General features: G+C 45.6%; 1 long non-coding RNA gene across 2 annotated transcripts in view; it reads left to right on the top strand.

The window, feature by feature from the left end:
• The first annotated feature begins 8323 nt into the window (after positions 1-8323).
• Positions 8324-19180, top strand: part of LOC144122141 (uncharacterized) — a 37624-nt gene continuing 26767 nt past the window's right edge. Inside the window, exons 1-3 of one of the 2 annotated variants that reach the window (XR_013312815.1) lie at positions 8324-9917; positions 10030-10111; positions 10518-10670. This is a non-coding gene — a long non-coding RNA (uncharacterized LOC144122141). The remainder of the gene's footprint in view (positions 9918-10029; positions 10112-10517; positions 10671-19180) is intronic. The other variant, XR_013312814.1, reaches the window with a different exon arrangement.

Below are 19180 nucleotides of genomic sequence, written 5' to 3'. Positions count from 1 at the left end.
TGGACGAGCACGTTCGAGGAGCATGTACAGTTTAGCATCAATAATAAAAGAATAATCGCATATCTCTTTAGCGTCGTCTTCTGAGAGCGGCCCCGTCTGCTACAAGTAGACTGACCGATAGCAGTGCTGTGGCATGTTGCAAGTTGCGCGTCCGCGCCATAAGTGTCGCCACGGTCGGAACGATTGCAGCGATCCTGGTATCTGGCAGCAAACGCGGCTGGAGTCAATGACACAACGCGTCTGCGCCGCCAGTGCCGCCGCGGGCAACGCTGCAGCGCAGTGGCAGCAGACGACAGCGACCGGCGCAAGCATAGCGAGCAAAGTTTTGAGCAATTTATGTTTTTACCGCCAACTCCCAGGCACCGCCACCGTCGCATTTCAAAATCGTCCCCATTGGCTCTACGGGAATGTCACACCCTTGCCGATAGGCACATCCACCAGTCCGGTTTACGCGCAAAGTCATTGCAGAAGAAATGTGTAAACTTGTTGAAAACACGTTTTTAATTATCGTTATTGCTCAGTTTGTGAAAAATAGTAGTACAACTGTTCATAAGCTTTAGTTACATTATTATGCCGCGAGGCGGCGTGAGCAGTAGATAAAAAGGATAGAAAAGCAGCCCAAAAATTCTGGAAACATCTAAATGCAATGAGTAATAAAACTAGGCTAGAACAAAGGTTTATTGTTACAGATGAGGGTATTTGACTAGAAGGGGGTGAAGCAATAAAACACATAGGAACAAGGATGACGGAAAAATTTTCAGCAAAGCACGTGGTACATAGTTTATCGAAGGAGGATAGACCGGTTACAGCAATAGCTTCACTTGAGCAAGGAGAGTGGGAAAGGGCAGAGAAGAAGGTTCCTAGTGGCACATCAACAGGACCAGATGGTATCCCGATTATGCTGATAAAGAAGTTAGGACCAAAATCCAAGCAAACATTAATACAGGTAGTGAACAAAATGATAGTGGATGAGAAAGTCCCCGATGAATGGCGATTAAGTAGAATGAACATGATATATAAGGGAAAGGGGGACAAAGCAGACGTAAGTAACTATCGCCCCATAACAGTGACATCTGTGGTTTACAGGGTGGTGATGCAAATTATAAAGGATAGACTGCAGGCTTGGGTGGAGAACGAGGGGGTGTTAGGGGAACTACAGAATGGGTTCCGGAAACAAAGGAGGTTGGAGGACAATCTATTTTCATTGACACAGTGTATAGAAATTGCGGAAAAGGAACATAGGCCCTTATTGCTAGCATTTCTGGATATTAGGGGAGCCTATGACAACGTTACTCAGGAGCATTTGTGGGACATATTGGGCACATTGGATGTGGAAAATGGAGTAATTAATCTTTTAAAAGATATATATATATATATATATATATATATATATATATATATATATATATATATAGAGGTAACAGAGTGCTCATAAAATGGGAAAAAAATTATCAGGGCCTGTAGAGATACAGCGGGGGCTTAGACAAGGATGTCCTCTGTCCCCTTTGTTGTTCATGTTGTACCTGCAAGGTTTGGAAGCCAAGCTAGAGGGGAGTGGACTAGGCTTCAACCTATCTTTTTTCAAGCAAGGGGAATTGATTAAACAGACATTACCGGGACTAACATACGCGGACGATATAGTGATAATGGCTGACAACAAGGAAGACCTGCAGAAGTTGTTAGACATATGCAGTACAGAGGGAGACAGATTAGGCTTCAAGTATAGTAAGGAAAAATCTGCAGTCATGATATTTAATGAAGAGGGCGGCGAGCATAGAATACAGGAGTTCGTGCTAAAAGTAGTGAATGAGTACAAGTATCTTGGGGTGTGGATAAATAACAGTGTTGAGTATCTGACAGAGCATGAAAAATATGTAATGAATAAAGCTAGTAGGAATGCAGCTGTCATGAAAAATAGGGCACTGTGGAATTACAATAGGTATGAGGTGGTAAGAGGGATCTGGAAAGGGGTGATGGTCCCTAGCCTGACCTTCGGGAATGCGGTCCTGTGTATGAGGCCAGATGTTCAAGCAAGGCTGGAAATTAGGCAACGGGGAGTAAGGAGGTTAGCTTTGGGAGCACATGGCAATACACCAAATCAGGGGGTACAGGGGGATATGGGATGGGCGTCTTTCGAGAGCAGAGATGCTAGCAGTAAGATAGCATTTGAGGAACGATTGAGAAGGATGGAGGAAAAGCGGTGGGCTAGGAAAGTTTTCAGATACCTGTATATAAAGAATGTTGACACGAAATGGAGAAAGCGAACTAGAAAATTGACAAGCAAATATCTGGACAGCAGTAAGGGGGCAAATCAGCATTTATCGGTTAAGAAAAAGGTTAAGGGAACAGAGAGAGCGTTGTGGAAAACAGCGATGCTGACGAAATCGGCACTGGAAACATACCGGACCTTTAAACAGGAAATTGTCAAAGAAAATATCTATGATAATTGTAGGGGAAGTTCTTTGCTGTTTGAGGCCAGGACTGGAGTTTTGCGGACTAAGACGTATAGAGTCAGGTACCAGGAGATAGACACTTTGTGCATTGCGTGCGGAGAGGAGGAGGAAACGGCTGAACACTTGATACTTTTCTGTAAAGGGCTTCACCCTACAGTGGAAGGCAGCGGGGCTGACTTACCCAAGGCATTGGGGTTTAGGGATAGTGAAGGGAAAGTGGATTTTAAGAGGTTAGAAGTAACCAAGCGAAGGTTATCTGATTGGTGGCTAAAAGCAAGACAGGAGTAAAATTTCACAAGACATGGCTAGGTGGCTTGAGCCACCGCCCGATGTAAAGGGTTCAGCCGTATCCATCCATCCATCCATCCATTCCAATACATGGACATGTAGACTGCTTCAGGGCCTGTCACACTAGGCCAACAGTCGGCCGACTTGGTCTGCCAAAACCATGTCGTCGTCATGTCTGGCTCTATGTCACACTGCGCCGACTATAACAGTCGGCCGACTGTCGGCGTCGGCGCCATGTCTCCCACAAGACGGCAGTTGGCCGATGGTCCGCCAACTCCCATGTCACACTAGCGAGACAGCGTGCGAGACCTCCCGCCGACTTGACCCTTTCTCGTTCTCACTCTTTTGTCATTTCCTGCTATGCGAAATTCATGGGCCGGGACGCTTCATTTTTAACTCTTTTAAATAAATCCCACCAGTAAAACACTCTTTAACAATCGTGATTATGAACCTAGGCTGAGGGCAGCCCAGTACTGAGCGGCACTTATTTCTGGGTCAGAAAGTCATGGCTCGAAAAAAAAAAAATCCAGTCGCTCGCGGCTAAACAGGACGGGAGAGATTATTTAAGGCTAAAATAATAACGAAAAAAAATTCTCGTTGACGCGGATTCGAACTAGGAACCGCTAGAATGCGAAGTGGGCACAGCGGACCGCACATAGGCATGTTGCCTTACGCTTCGTTGTTCTGCTTTGCACAGGTTTTTCTGCTCGGTCCGTCCAAACTGCTTCTTCATCAGGATACCGCTACAGTCGACACGTGCCTTCAAGATTATTTGACAACAGATGCGGGAGATTTCATTTCCTGGCGGAATGATTACCTTCTTCAAGCACCGCCCCCGTTCCATGTGACCTGCCCGGACCTTCGTTTAAAAGACCGACAGCCAGGCTTCAACTTCAGTGGGCACAGCGGACCGCACATAGGCATGTTGCCTTACGCTTCGTTGTTCTGCTTTGCACAGGTTTTTCTGCTCGGTCCGTCCAAACTGCTTCTTCATCAGGATACGCTACAGTCGACACGTGCCTTCAAGATTATTTGACAACAGATGCGGGAGATTTCATTTCCTGGCGGAATGATTACCTTCTTCAAGCACCGCCCCCGTTCCATGTGACCTGCCCGGACCTTCGTTTAAAAGACCGACAGCCAGGCTTCAACTTCAGTGGGCACAGCGGACCGCACATAGGCATGTTGCCTTACGCTTCGTTGTTCTGCTTTGCACAGGTTTTTCTGCTCGGTCCGTCCAAACTGCTTCTTCATCAGGATACCGCTACAGTCGACACGTGCCTTCAAGATTATTTGACAACAGATGCGGGAGATTTCATTTCCTGGCGGAATGATTACCTTCTTCAAGCACCGCCCCCGTTCCATGTGACCTGCCCGGACCTTCGTTTAAAAGACCGACAGCCAGGCTTCAACTTCAGTGGGCACAGCGGACCGCACATAGGCATGTTGCCTTACGCTTCGTTGTTCTGCTTTGCACAGGTTTTTCTGCTCGGTCCGTCCAAACTGCTTCTTCATCAGGATACCGCTACAGTCGACACGTGCCTTCAAGATTATTTGACAACAGATGCGGGAGATTTCATTTCCTGGCGGAATGATTACCTTCTTCAAGCACCGCCCCCGTTCCATGTGACCTGCCCGGACCTTCGTTTAAAAGACCGACAGCCAGGCTTCAACTTCAGTGGGCACAGCGGACCGCACATAGGCATGTTGCCTTACGCTTCGTTGTTCTGCTTTGCACAGGTTGGTTGTTATTCTACTACAATTAGAAGTGATTGCCGCGGTCTTTTGGTCCTGCCGTGCCCACAACGATGTGTCATCATTGCCCAAGACGTGTTTTGTGTTTGCGCGCTGCTTTTATGTGGTGACATTGAATGTAACCCTGGGCCTGATAATTCAAATGAGGACAGTACAGAACTATTAAAGCAGTTGCTTACAGCTCATTCCAAGTTAACAGCAGAGATTGTAGCACTCAGAACACAACAAGTAGATTTGGAAAAAACAATATCTGACTTAAACTCTCGCTTTGCGGATTTTGAAAAACAAACAGAACGTATTGATAATATGGAACGCACAATTCACGCCTTGCAGTCGAAACTGGTCTATATGGAAGATTACAGTAGACGTTCCAATTTAGTCGTTTTTGGTGTAAACGAGGAACCAGATGAGACAGAATCTGATCTAAAACGGAAGGTTCTGACTGAAATTTTCTCGGAAACACTTGATGTCCATTGCACTTCTGTCGGTAGAATTCATCGTTTAGGAAAGAACACGGTCAACAGGCCTGTGATCATATTTTTTCAGGATTACAATGAAAAGCAAAAAGTCCTTAAAAACGCTCACAAGCTAAAAGGAAAAAAAGTATCTATTCAGAATGACTACTCAAAGGAAACCCTCAGGAAACGAAAACTATTATGGGATAGTACTAAAACTGAGAGAGACAAGAAAATGAAGGTGACCTTAATCAATGATAAATTGCTCGTTGCTGGCCAGATGTTTTCGTGGGATGATACCACTAGCGCAAGAGTGAAACTGCCATCGAGGAACACACGAAAAAGTGAATGACGTAGTGCGCGGATCCAGAAGGAATCAAGACTTATTAACATTAATGCGCGGAGTATAATCAACAAAAGCGAACAGCTTGAGGCACTCCTTCTTGGGTACAATCCACATATCGTCATCATTATGGAGACATGGCTTCGCGATGAAATAGATAACAAAGACGTTTTTCCTCCAACTTATCAAATCTATCGGCGTGACAGATTATCAAGAGGTGGTGGAGTGGCGGTTTTAGTTAAAAACAATATTCATGCGACTTTAACTCGGCAAATTGATGACCATGAAAGCATTTCCCTAAAGCTATCTTTTAGGGGCCGTTCCATTTTTCTATTTGCTGTTTACCGAGCTCCAGATTCCCCTCCTCAGTTTCTACGCGATTTGTCGGAACACATGTCATCATTCAAACATAAAAACGTAGTTCTTGTCGGTGATTTTAACTTACCTAACACTAATTGGGAGTTGGCCTCATCTAATTCACGACATTGCGCAAATGCTGAGCACTTATTTGATATTATGCTGTGTCACAATTTGAAACAGGTAGTCGGACAACCTACACGTATTCATGGCTCATCTGCTTCCATTCTTGACCTGATTTTTGTGAACCGCTCTTTTGAAATGTTTTCAGTTTCGATCCACCAAGGACTATCTGATCATGAGTTGGTGTATTTCACTTGCGATTTCGTCGCTGATAAATGTGCCGTACCGTCCAAAACCGTACTTGTAAAAGATTTCTCACGTGCCAGGGATGAGAGTGTATTAGATTGTTTAGATCTGTGTCTCAGCACCTTTGTCGGAACTGACACATCTGATCTCTGGATCAAGTTTAAAGACATATGCACATATTGTATCAACCAATTTATTCCATCAAGAGCTAAAAAAAGTGGCAAATCTAATCCCTGGATTACACGAGAAATCTTGCATCTCAAAAGAAAACTTAAACGCTTAAGAAGAGCCCGTGTCCCTCACAACATCATTCAAATGAGGCAGGCTTCTTTGAACAAAGCTGTTGCGGCTGCTAAGCGACATTACTTTCAAAACATTTTGCCGAATTTCATTCGTAACGCTCCTCAGAAATTTTGGAATTTTTTAAGCAAAGAAAAAAAATCCCTGCCTGCGATGATGCATGAGGGCACGTTGCTCACCAACAAAAAAGATATTGCTGACAAGTTCAATTCATATTTTCACAGTGTGTTTTCCCAATCTGCAAATAATTTCACAACTCGTGATTCTTGTTCCCAGCCTGTGCACGATCTCGTATCTCAACCTGGTATTTTTGCAATGCTTTTGAATCTTAAAACAAAAGCAACTCCTGGGCCTGACGAAATACCTAATTCATTTTTACATCGTTATGCTGAGATGGTTTCGCACTTTCTTGCTATCATTTTTCGTGCTTCTCTTTTGTCTTCAAGTCTACCACCCGATTGGAGGGTGGCCCGTGTCGTTCCCATACACAAAACAGGTGATACCGCATTCTTTAATAATTACCGTCCCATATCGTTGACCTCTTCATGCTGCAAGCTTCTTGAACATATCGTAGCCAATTACATTAAAACATTTCTCGATGACAACAACAAATTATCGGCTTTCCAGCATGGTTTCCGCAAAGGCTTTTCTACGGTCACCCAACTTACATCCGTAATTCACAATTTCGCTCACGTTCTGGACCATTCCGGCCAAATAGATGTCATATTTCTAGATTTTAAGAAAGCTTTTGATTTAGTTCCGCACAATAAGCTTATCCATAAACTAGAAACTATAGGTCTTCCTTCTTTTATTGTTAATTGGGTTGCGGCTTATTTATCTAACCGATTTCAATATGTTAGTATCGATGGTCATTGTTCTAACAAACTTCCAGTCACTTCTGGTGTCCCGCAAGGCAGTGTCCTTGGGCCATTACTGTTTCTTATCTATATTAATGACATTACAGACATCATCTCTCATCCTGTTCAAATTAGGTTGTTTGCCGACGATTGTGTTTTGTTTAATGGAGTTAAAGTTCAAGACGACCAGATTTTACTTAATCATAACCTACACAATGTTAGTGAATGGTGCGTTAAATGGGGGATGGAACTAAACGCTGACAAGACAGTATTTATGCGGATTACTAATAAAAGAAACAGTCATTTCTTTTCATATAATCTTCCCACTCGGCACCTTTCAGAAGTCAAAGAATACAAGTACCTAGGAGTAACACTAACGAATAATCTTAGTTGGAATAAACATATTGAAACCGTATGCTCTTCTTCATTTCGCAATCTCTGTTTTCTTAGGCACAAGTTAAAACTAGCTCCCCCTAACGTTAAGCAATTGGCATATTACACCATGATTAGACCAAAACTTGAGTATGCATGCACTGTTTGGGATCCTCACACAAAAACTAACATTAATGCCCTTGAAAGAATTCAGCGCAAAGCAGTTCGGTTTATATTTTCTAAATATCGCACCACTGACTCACCATCTGCTCTGTTGCTTCAACATAATATACAGTCCCTTGAAACTCGGCGTAGAATACTAAGGTTAAGATTTCTCTTTCTATTGAAAACTAACAAACTGTCAATGGCCCCCGATTTGTATCTCCAACCGATAACGTCCAGGTCAACAAGAAACAGGCACACTGAATCGTTAAAACCTTACTTTGCCAGAACTAACATATTCAAATTCTCTTTTTTTCCCCGCACCATTACCGAGTGGAATCAGTTACCACCATCATCAACAGTTGACGTTGATGCCATTGAACAGGCCGTTCATTGATTTTTGTTTTGTGCTTTTTTTGTATTGTGTTTATTGTGCCCCTCCTGCCAGGGCCCTTCACTGGGCCTGCAGTATGTCCTAAATAAAATAAAATAAATAAAATAAATACCCACGACGCCATGGAGAACTGAGTAATTTCCGTCCTTCAGAGGCGCTGATAACAAGCACTCCGCAGTGTTCCACTCGCGACAGAAGTAAAGCCGGCGACCCATGTGCGAAAACTCGGCGACTCGGCCGGCGCAATGCACCGGTCGCTGCTTGCGCATTGCAGCCCCACTGCAAGCAGGGACACACGGAGCAGCAAGCATCGTTGCGCCGCTCGACTCAAGCACTCGAGCTCAAAGTGTACGCTTTGCCACCCGCAGCGGTCTGATTACTGCGTGTTGAAGTTCGCACCAGAAAAGACGAAATAGCCATATTATCAGAAAGACCGCCTGCTATACACGAGCAGCGACAAAGCATGCTTGCGCTAGTAGCGAGCTTTCGGCAACGGCACCGCCCGCGGTCCCGCCAGGCGACGAACTGTGCTGCTGCTGCCCGGCGAAGCGGACGCCGCTTCGCAAGTAGCCTGCGCTATATCTCTTAATATCGCTTGGCTGTTAACAGTATAATCGCACCATGAACTAAAATTATGGTCAGTTTCCGCGACACCTTCGGCTGCGGAGCTAGCGGACCGCTGCGGGCGACAGGCGAGCCGGACCACAACGGCGGGCCAGCGGCAGCTTGCTGGGCGATTCTGGCGAGAAATTTTGCTCTTATCAAAGTTGTTGCTTTTACCAGCAACTCGGTGTTGATCAACGATCCTCAGAAATGATACATTTGTCACATTTTTCAGTCTCAGCGTTTATTTCTTACGTCAAAAACAATCTTAAGCTGATTTTTATAACGGCGGCGGACGCCGGCGAGCAGGCTCGGTTTACTTCACGTTCGCACAAGAAAAAAAAAAAACAACGAAACAGCCATGCTATCAGAAAGGCCGCATGCTATATTTGAGCAACGGCACCATGCCTGCGCAACAGCCGCGCTTTCGGCAACGACGACGCCTGCGGGAGCGCCAGGGCGACGAACTGCGCTGCTTCCCGGCTGCCGTACTCGTCGCTAAGCCTAGCTGGTTTCGCATCGATGCCGCAGCTCAGGGAACTCCTCTAGTCACATCAACCTGTCCGATAATAAAATAAAGTTATGCTCGATTTCCGCGACGGCTTCAGCAGCGGATCTAGCAGACGTCAGGCGAGCCGCACGAAGCAGCAGCAGCAGCAGGCGGCTATAGGATGAAATTTGCTTGTATCGTAGTTATCACTTCAACCAGCACCTTGGCATTGGCCAACGATCCTCAGTAATGATACCTTTTTGGACATTCATCTATCCCAGAGCTTGTTATGAACATAAACAAACAGTACCATAGCGAAATCGTGTTCGTGTCTCGTGAATGTTTTTGCTCAGCGACCGATCTCGCGACGACACGGTCGGCAGACCGGTTTTGTCGGCGTCGCGGGCGTCAAAGCATGTCACACTACGAAGACATCTGGTCGTCGGACGAGTTGGTGTCGTTGTCGGCCTAGTGTGACAGCTTGGTCTGCCACAGACAAGGTCGGCCGACAGGGTTGGCCGATCTTTGGTGTCTTTGTCGTGTCGGCGTCGGCGGCGTGTCGGGCTAGTGTGACACTAAACGTCTAGAGTATTGCAACGCAGCCCGGGTACAACCGGCCCCTGGCAGGTCGAAATAACGCAAGCGTTATTTCAACCCATGACGTCGCATCTGGTTTGAAGAAAAGACGTCACGTCCGCCATTTTTTTTTTTTTTTTGCTGTTTGAGTCATGTGTGAGCCGAGCGCCGGTCGGCGGGTCGGGCGTGCGGTCGTGTTGCACGTGAGTAATTTGTTCTTTCTATCTTTTGGCATGCACATACTGAGCAATTGCCTGTTATCTGACACTCGGCATTCCGTTGTCAACTTCCTTGCGCCCGAATATTTTGTGTTAGCAGATAACCCAGGACTAGCACGGAGCCCGCTTGCCCGCCAGTGGACCCAAAGGCCCGGAGGGAAAGACTCATCTCTTTTATCGTAAGTTCTGCTCAAAAGCTCTGTGCAGGTCTACAGAAAAGAGCAAGAGCTGAGCGTGTTTTTATATCTTTTGTCAGCCCAGCCCAACGTAACTCATGGTAACGCATAATTACCAGCTCCCGAAAAAAGGCGGGAAACTTTTGACAACAGTCTAGTTGAACCACTAATAAAGCCGGTCGTGAGTTGGACTAACCGTTTGTGCGATGAGTTTTGTACGCGGTCCGATATTTTGTGGCCCCGCGGCTGGGATAGTCTTGAGTGTTGACTTAATTGCACTTTACAATTGTGTGCTCTTGTTACATTTCGCTTTCTAAAACAGGTGCAAAAATTGTGGCGAGATAAGCGATTACGCTTTGGTGTCTGCAGAGGGAAACATGTTCTTCTTTTAAATTCATATTTATTTCAGACGACAGCACTTGAAAAACTTTCAGGCAGTTTTCTGGTATGCACGGGCCTTCCCGATTCCTGCTTCGAGTCCGGCGTTCACTGGCTGAACGCAGAGGCTGAACAAATGGGACGTTAAAATGCTGAGGCAGCAAAGGCTTTAAGGCGCCACAAGGTGAGCCCTCCACCTTCTGTGATGATTTTAAAATGAGTGCTGTGCCACCTGCACCAAACATCTTGGACTTATACCCGTGTTACACGGGCGTTTTCAACGACAGTTCAGTTAACCGCCAGTTGAGGATTTCAACTGCCGTTGAACTCAACTGGAATCGCCAGCTGTTACACGAGCACTTCGCGTTCAGTTCAGTTAGCACTCTAACCACATGACCTCGCGTCTAGAGCGAAGTTTAAATAAGAAAAAAGCAGTGTGTGCATTTTTTTTCTTGTTGTAAATGATCGCAGTGTATATATTCCTTACTATAGTGACAATTATTTTTGTGTAGTTTTTGCTTTGCGGTAGAAATTTGCGGGTTCGAAGCACACTGAGCCAAGACAATCCAGTAAGAGGGCAAGTTTTTCGGTCCCTAGGTCGCCATCTTGTCAGTTGGCCGTTCAACTGGGACCCCCGATCTCAGTCGAACTCAACTGCCGTTGAGATTTCAACGGCAGTTAGCACTGCCGTGTAACACCGCTAACTGCCGTTCAGTTCAACTGAGAGTCAACTGAACTGCCGTTGAAAACGCCCGTGTAACAGGGGTATTAGGTGGCCAACTATCATGGAGGCAACTGGAAAAGCATGCTTCCTTTTAAGGCCTCTAATCTTAAGACCTTTTTACAGCTGATGTTGTAAAGAGGCCTTAAAGAGATGAACACTGTGGACAACGTGCATGATGTCCTTTGACAGTTTGGAAGCTTGTGAGGTGCATAAAGCTCACAAGGCACTGTTGTAGTGTGTGACAGGTCATTGTGGTGGTATTAGAAAAAGACATAGTACAGCACAATGGTACAGAGAAAAGGAGCACACAGGATAAGTGCTCGTCCTGTGTGCTCCTTTTCTTTGTCCCGTTGTGCTGCGCTATGTCTTCTGATATGCTATACCAACAAGCCCAAACTACCACTTTGTTAAGATTGTGGTCATGATGGGTTTCTTTGATTTGGCTGCACTCTCTGCACTAGTTCTGTGAAGTTCCACGGTGGTGCCGGTAGCATGCAGTGTCAGTTCAGATGGTTCAAATGCAGCTTGGCACTGTCCGCTTCCAAAACGAATGGTCGAGTGCAGGCCCGATTGATGGCCTTGCTGTTGTCACGAAATTGCAGCCAACTGCATGCTGCCGACGCCAACGACCACCAAAATCCTGAAACAGTTGGAAGAATTTTCAAGCAGCAAATCGCAAAGAAGTCTTACCATGAACCTGCTCTAGGAAATCGTCGTTTCACAGAGAAAAAAAAAATTGTTGCATGTATACACACAGGCTACTTACGAATTAGCGCTGAAATGCTGCCCATGCAACTGGACTTGACCACTTAGGTTTTCATTATGACGCCTCAAACAGTCACTCAATTCTTCCATGTGTAGGTCGAAGAAGCAGAGAAGGTATGGCACGTGTTATTTAATGAAATGATGACAGTTATTTACTGAAAGGTTATGTTTTATGGGGGTTTAATGTCCTAAAGCAACTCAGGCTATGAGGGACGCTGTAGTGAAGGGCTCCAGAAATTTTGACCACCTGGTGTTCTTTAAGGGAGCTGCTGACCTGAAGGACATGGGTTCGATCCCGGCCGCGGGGGTCGAATTTTGATGGAGGTAAAATTCTAGAGGCCCGTGTACTGTGCGATGTCAGTGCACGTTAAAGAACCCCAGGTGGTCGAAATTTCCAGAGCCCTTCACTACAGTATTCCTCATAGCCTTAGTCGCCCTGGGACGTTAAACCCCCATAAACCAAACCAATCTTTTTTGTAATGAGGTGTAAGGCATTATTATACACGGATTACACGTGGTATGCTCCTACGGCTGCTAAATAATTTATAACTGAATTTCTTTCTCGTGCTGTTTCAGTTTCAGCAGCTGAACGATGACTGTGACCTTAAAGAGAGGTTGTAGGTCATGTGAGGCGTGAAAAACTGCAATATAATTGGTGCTTCTACATTTGTTGTCATTCCTCCTCTAGAGGAAGGCTGGCTACAGCAGTGCAGTAAATAAAAACGATAAAGCAGCAATTATATCGCAGTTTTTCTATGCCTCTAATGACCTAAAACTTCTCCTTGTCGTCCCAGCTCTCATTCGGCTGTTTAAACCGAAACAGCGTGACAGAAAAATTCGATTATGAATTATTTAGCGGTCGTAGGCGAATACCAAATCGTGATTCATGCATTGTAGTGTCTTCATTATAAAGAAGAAAATATGCCACCAATATTAGGTCTCTATGCTCCATTAACATGCACTGACATCGCACAGTACACGGGCCCCTAGAATTTTGCCTCCATCAAAATTCTAGAGGCCCGTGTACTGTGATGTCAGTGCATGATAAAGAACCCCAGGTGGTCAAAATTTCCAGAGCCGTTCACTATGGCATCCCTCATAGCTTAAGTCACTTTGTGACGTTTAAACCCCCATCGACATTTCAACAAAGAACTGTCATCATTTCATTAAATAACTAGTGCCATATCTTCTTCAGTTCTTCAACCTACACATGGGCATTGCCATACTGCTGCACCGCAGCTGCGGTGCAGTAATTCGGCTTTCATTTCATTCATTTCGGCCAGCCTAGAACTCGTGCCGCACTAGTGCAGAAAGTGCAGCCAAATGGAAGAGACCTTATGATTATGTGTCTATTTCCTTTGCATTGGGTGGGCAACAGTTTTTTGTCCTAGCCATTACATAGAAAGAAGAAAAAAAAAAAGAAACGTGGGAACATTCACTATTAAGACAACAGCTTTCACCTGCAGACCCCAAATGAACAAAGCAACTAGGCTGTCACGTATCTAGCAAGTTATAATTTTGAAGGTGGGCCTCCTGCTGTGAAACTGGCAACGTTTGTGCCCCTAGAGACAAGCAGTGGCGAGAGGCGAGAAGTCGCAGACGAATGCAGGTAGGACAGGTAGCTGAACGAGGAAGTAGTTCCCGTAATTGAAGAATACAAAGAAACACAAGGACTAGACATGTTTATGTTCTTCCTTCTATGTTTGTCATTTTGTTTTCACAAGTTAACAGTAGACGTTCGTTGTAGTTTCACTTTTTGAGGAAAATGGGGATGGGGTTGTTCATCTTGAGACATGTACGTAGCCCAAAAGAGAGCACAGGAGTGACTCACACAACATTAGTCTTTGCGTTTTGTTCCTACTGTTCTGTGTGCTTGCACCCCTTGTCCCCAAATGAGGCATTGACATGATCTTACGTGGTGCTATGCTGGTAAAGGATGTCTGCTGCATGCATATGGGTGTGTGGCATTCAGATTCAAGCACCAACACACGGCTTCTAGTGCAGTAGGAATTACGGGAGGGAAAAAAGCCTCAAGGATATAGATGAATAGTTTAGCTCTTCAACACGATAGCAAGGCGGGCGAGTTGGTGATACATATTTAAAAAATTAACAGCGTGGAAAACGGGGACTTCAAAGGTAGAAAACACAGGACAAGCGCTTGTCCTGTGTTTTCTACCCTTGAAGTCCCCGTTTTCCGCGCTGTTATGTTTTTAACTCTTCAGTTTGCCTTTTCTGAAAAGATTCTGTGACGGGAGGTTCTAATACATGTCAGCCCACCCCTCATGTAATACTCCCTTGTGGGCCTTTGAGGTACAAATAAATAAAAAAAGTAGTGCCCTTTCAAACAGTATAATTTGCAACTTTGGTGCAAGATTTTCAGTGGCCCCTTTAGGGAGTGTTTGTCCAGTGCATGTAGCGATTGCTTAATGTCACTTGGTCCCAAGAACCAGACAGTTAACCAATTGCCCTTGTGCCTCTTGATGAGAAAATCTGAGAGGTAAAAATGACAATTTACCATAGCTGTGAACAGTAATGAGCTGGATGTATTGCCGAAGAGAATCGAGGTCATCTACTTGACAGTGGTAAGAATTTTGGGTTGGTTAGAGCATAGATGGCTTAACGTCATCTTCCGTATCTTAATAGATGTGGCATTGTTGGCGTGCGTAATTAAAAATTTGTTTCGATGTGTGTGTTTCGATGTGAGCTGTCAGCTCAGGCATGACGAAGTTGTAAGCTCGACCAGAAGTACCTGTGCTGTTTGAGCTCAGGGCAAGATCTTTGAGCGAGGCCACTGCACTACGTCCTTGTTGTACATTTGGCTTTCATGGTGCTCCAACTTCCTCCTTCCCCCACCACCTCTGTTAGGAATGTCGCCATGGGGCCGAGCGAAAGTGGTAGGGCCGTGGCATGGCCACAAGGCCATTAGAGCAGTGGCATGGCCATAAGGTCCATCCGAACAGTACTGCGTAAGACATGTTTGCTGGATTGGCCCCGCAGTCAGAACTGAGGTGAGTTATGAGTGGGCCACTGTGGAGAAAGAAAGTAGAGCAGCGGAAAACATGCCACGAATGGTGGAGAGCCATAATTTGGAGCAACCTTTGATGCCTTTTTTGCCATTGTGGTCAAAGCTATCTGTGAGACCATCAAGGGCACCACCTGTTCTGAATGCATCGCATAGCAATAGATCAGGGCTTCAATTTTATAGTTGGATCATGGGCTTTACTGCAAGAGGTGTATGAATTGGTTCAGATTTCACATTGAGGCGCATCAAATTCAGCAACGTTAGTACTCACAGGTACAGTAAAACCTCGTTAAGGCATACCTCGCGGCACTGTGGAAAAACTGTGCAAAGCGGCAATATTGTCACGAAGACGATGAAGCTGGCAGTGGTGCGGGAACGGAAAAGTCACGTTATAGGCGAGCGGCCATTAAAACCATCTCACTGCCATCATTCATCGCCGCTTATTATTCGGCTGGTCACGACTTAACATTTGGTGTGAGATGCGGGGTATCATCCCCATCCTGGTCCTGGATCTTCGGAGTCTTCTGCCTGCCGTTATTGTCGGCCATGTGCACCTGGTTTGCCCCGCTGTGCCCCAGCCCGCCGAACCTGTATCGACCTCGCCGCTCACCGCAGTCCCGTCCCCCGCCCTGACCACAAGACACGTTGACATGACAATGCTGCCGCGACCCAAGACGCCGCCCACACGTGAGGACACAACCCCCCTGCCCATGCCATTCGGTGCATTCAAGGGCTTCGTCCGTTGGCTACTGGTGACCTGTGTCCCAAGCGCTTCGTCGACTAGGATTCACTCACACGTATCTTTCATCGTGGCAGCCAGCACTTCCCCCCATGCCATTTGTGTTGTACCGTCCTCCTCTGAACCCATCTCCACTGAGCCGTCTCTCCGTCGGTGTGTTCTTCTATTCACTGTCAGGATGATCGCTCGGCAGCCCCGGTTAGTGTCACTGAAACGACGAAGCTGGCAGCGGCGCGGGAACAGAAAGGTCGCGCTATAGGCGAGGGGCCATTAGAATGATCTCACTGCCATCGTTCATCGCCACTTATAATTCGGCTGGTCGCCACGTAACAATATGCCCAAACTGAAAGCAGCCTGAGTATATCCGTTGACCTGGTAAAAGATGATACCTGAGGCATTTCAAAGAATGTGCAGGCGAAACCTTTTAATCACATAGCTACGAGTGCAGCCTCGAAGGTATGTAAGCCAGGTCTCGTGTCCCAGCTGCTCTATTAGGCCGTATTTGAGTGAACAAGCAAGTGTCTAGCACGCATGCAGTTTTTTTCCAACAGTACAAGTTTAGCTGTCTTCAGCTTCCACGTAGGCGTTACTTTCATTGGATGGTGTTTTGCCAGTGATGGAAGCAACAGTGTCAATACCAAACTGTGCTTCTTGGACTGCATTGTCTAATCCATCACCAATCATGCAGAAAAAAAAATGAGTCTCCGCAATGCGTCCTCTGCAACAAAATACCTCCTGTAAACAGGACTTATTTAGAAATACCTGCTCTATTCCGAGGCCTGGATTGGGAAAAGTGGGGATAAGAGTTAATGGAGAATATTTTAGTAATCTGCAATTCTCAGGTGATATCGCTAAGTCGCTCAGCAGATGAACCACAAAGCAAGATCAGTAAGCAGAATGGTGGGTCTAAAGAGTTAGAGGAGTATAGACACCTAACTTTTGGGTGCGTGTTTTTTGTTTGTAACGATGTGTAAGGCGTTGTTATACATGAATTACCACCTGGTATTCTCCTATAACCACTAAATAATTTATAATAGCATTTCTTTCTCGTGCTGTTTCGGTCTGAGTTTCAACAGCCGAATGAGGACTGTGACGCCAACGTGTACTTACAGGTCACGTGAGGCATGAAAAAACTGCAATATAATCGCTGCTTACACATTAGTTGTCATTCCGGCTCTTCAGGAAGGCTGGCTTCAGCAGTGCAGTAAATCATAACGATGAAGCAGCGATTGTATGGGCGTTTTTCGATGCCTCACGTGACACAAAAGCACTCTTTGACATCACAGCAATTGTTCGGCTGTTGAAACTGAAACAGCGTGACAGAAAAAATTCAATTATAAATTATTTAGCGGTCATGGGCAAATATCGCATGGTGATTCATGCGTAGTAGTATTTTCTGCATCGTTGTAGAGAAGAAAACATGCCACCAAAATTATGTGTCTATATTCCTTTAGCACGCAGAAAACCAAATGGAAAATGCTCTTGGCCATTCCCTCCAATGCAAATGCTGTGTGGTGTATAATATTGTTATGTGGTGGCTGTACACAGAGTGAGTTGCGATGAACGATGGCAGAGATATAATTTAATGGCCGTTGGCCTAGCGCGAGTGCTCTGTAACGCACCACAGCCAGCTTCGTCGTCTTTGTCACAATATTCCATTTTCTCATGAACATTGTCACTAATAGGAAACTGGGTGGTGTGTCATTGTTTGCGTAAGAACTTAAGGACACTGAGAAATTCCCTAGGCAGCCGCTAACCACACACCATACGTGGCAAAATTACTTTTGAAAAGTAATTAAATTCTATTACTAATTACTTTCCTATAAATCACAGAAGTAATTACATTACAAATTACTGGTCTCAAAGTAATGACATTACATTACAATTAGCTGCCTTAAGTAATGAAAATTACTTCGTTTCGATGCCAAAATGTTGCGCATTGGCCATAGTTTGTGCAAAATTTCTAGTTTTTTGTTTTTGTTTACACCGCCACTGAGCTTGAAAATGGGCGTCAGAAATTTTCCCCCTTTTTAGTCAATTTGAACTGCAGCTTTGCTGATGTAGATGAGTCTTTGTCATATCATTCTTCAATCAGAAGTACATTGTTCAATGTGTAATATGGTCCCACCATCCTAATTTTGAAGAATTTGTCATCCGCGTAAACAGTGGGAGTGCAGTGACTGCTTATCCACGCATCATCCCACAAGTGCACAGGCGCGCGAGAAGCTGCCAATTCTGCTGTTCAATTGATTTGTTCTGGAATTCAAGTTGGTGGAAATACATTGCATGTCGCTGGGACGCTGTTGCCTATCTTGCCCTTGAGTTAGAAATACGGCCTCAGATGAGGCCACAAAAACCCGACAACTCGTGGCCAACTTTCTTATACATGTCAGTTGAGACTTTTTGTCAGTGTCAAAGTACTCAAAGACGTCAAAGTACTTGCTCAAGCACTCGCAGTGCGTCTGCGTGAAGGTGCCATATGGCATGCCTTGGTCATCGAGCTCTCCTGGTCGCCATGCAGTGCATTTGCGTGTGAGAGCTTATGCAGTGCAGGGAGATGCGTAGCAGTCCTGTGACTGATATGCAGACTCTTCACCAAGGCAGTGCTGACGCCTGCGCGCACCTCTCGTCCGCGTGCTTCCCTGGGGTGCTGGCTATTACTACTTGCACGCTTTTAAGGCACAAGCCTTAAGTGGCACATTAACATCGATACTCGGCGTTGTTGTCGATGTCCAGGAAAAGTGGTCCATAACCCCCAATGACATCGTCAGCAAAGAGAAAAATTTCTTCCAAGGGTGCAGAGAATTGAACCCAGGGCCTTCAAATTACGAGGTTGAGTTGAGTTTTTTAACATTTTAGTTCTCAGTACAGAAAACTAAGGGCCGGGGACAAAAGGTACAAAACTTGTACAGGTGCGGCCAGAATAATACGGAGCACGCGACAGGCGACGCATCAAGGAGAAACTGCATCTAAGCGCCACCTATCAACAACAGTCATAAACACTTGGCTCTCCGCGCGCAGCGAGAGTACCCGCCACCGAGCCCCGCTCTTTGCTTCAACCCTGGCGTTATCTTTGCTCGAAAGATGCTGCGCAGTTGCGAGCAAAACCGCCAGGTGATGCCTTGATCCAAGCGGGCTGAGTTTATCGTCGATGTCGCGCGCCGAGCAACGAGCTGCGTTACGAAGCGCGCAGGCTTTTGTTTGCAGCAGGCATGCAGTAGAAACATGTCACGATGCTGCCTCTCACAAGAGGAAAATGCTGAGGGAAAAAATAGTTTTCTTCCCTTAACTGCCGAAATGCACTTTTACTTATCTTTAAATTTGCTGCGCGTATTTCTTCTTATTTGACAGCATATGTCAGTGAAGATTGCTGTCGTGTGAAGGATATACTTTTACGAAGGACGAAGAATGCAGTGTTTCTCCAGCACAGAAATTGAGGGACTA

The sequence above is a fragment of the Amblyomma americanum genome, chromosome 2 (assembly GCF_052857255.1).
Source record: "Amblyomma americanum isolate KBUSLIRL-KWMA chromosome 2, ASM5285725v1, whole genome shotgun sequence".
Taxonomy (NCBI): Eukaryota; Metazoa; Arthropoda; class Arachnida; order Ixodida; family Ixodidae; genus Amblyomma; species Amblyomma americanum.
The sequence above is the reverse complement of the archived record's forward strand: the minus strand, read 5'-3'. Positions and strand labels throughout refer to the sequence as shown.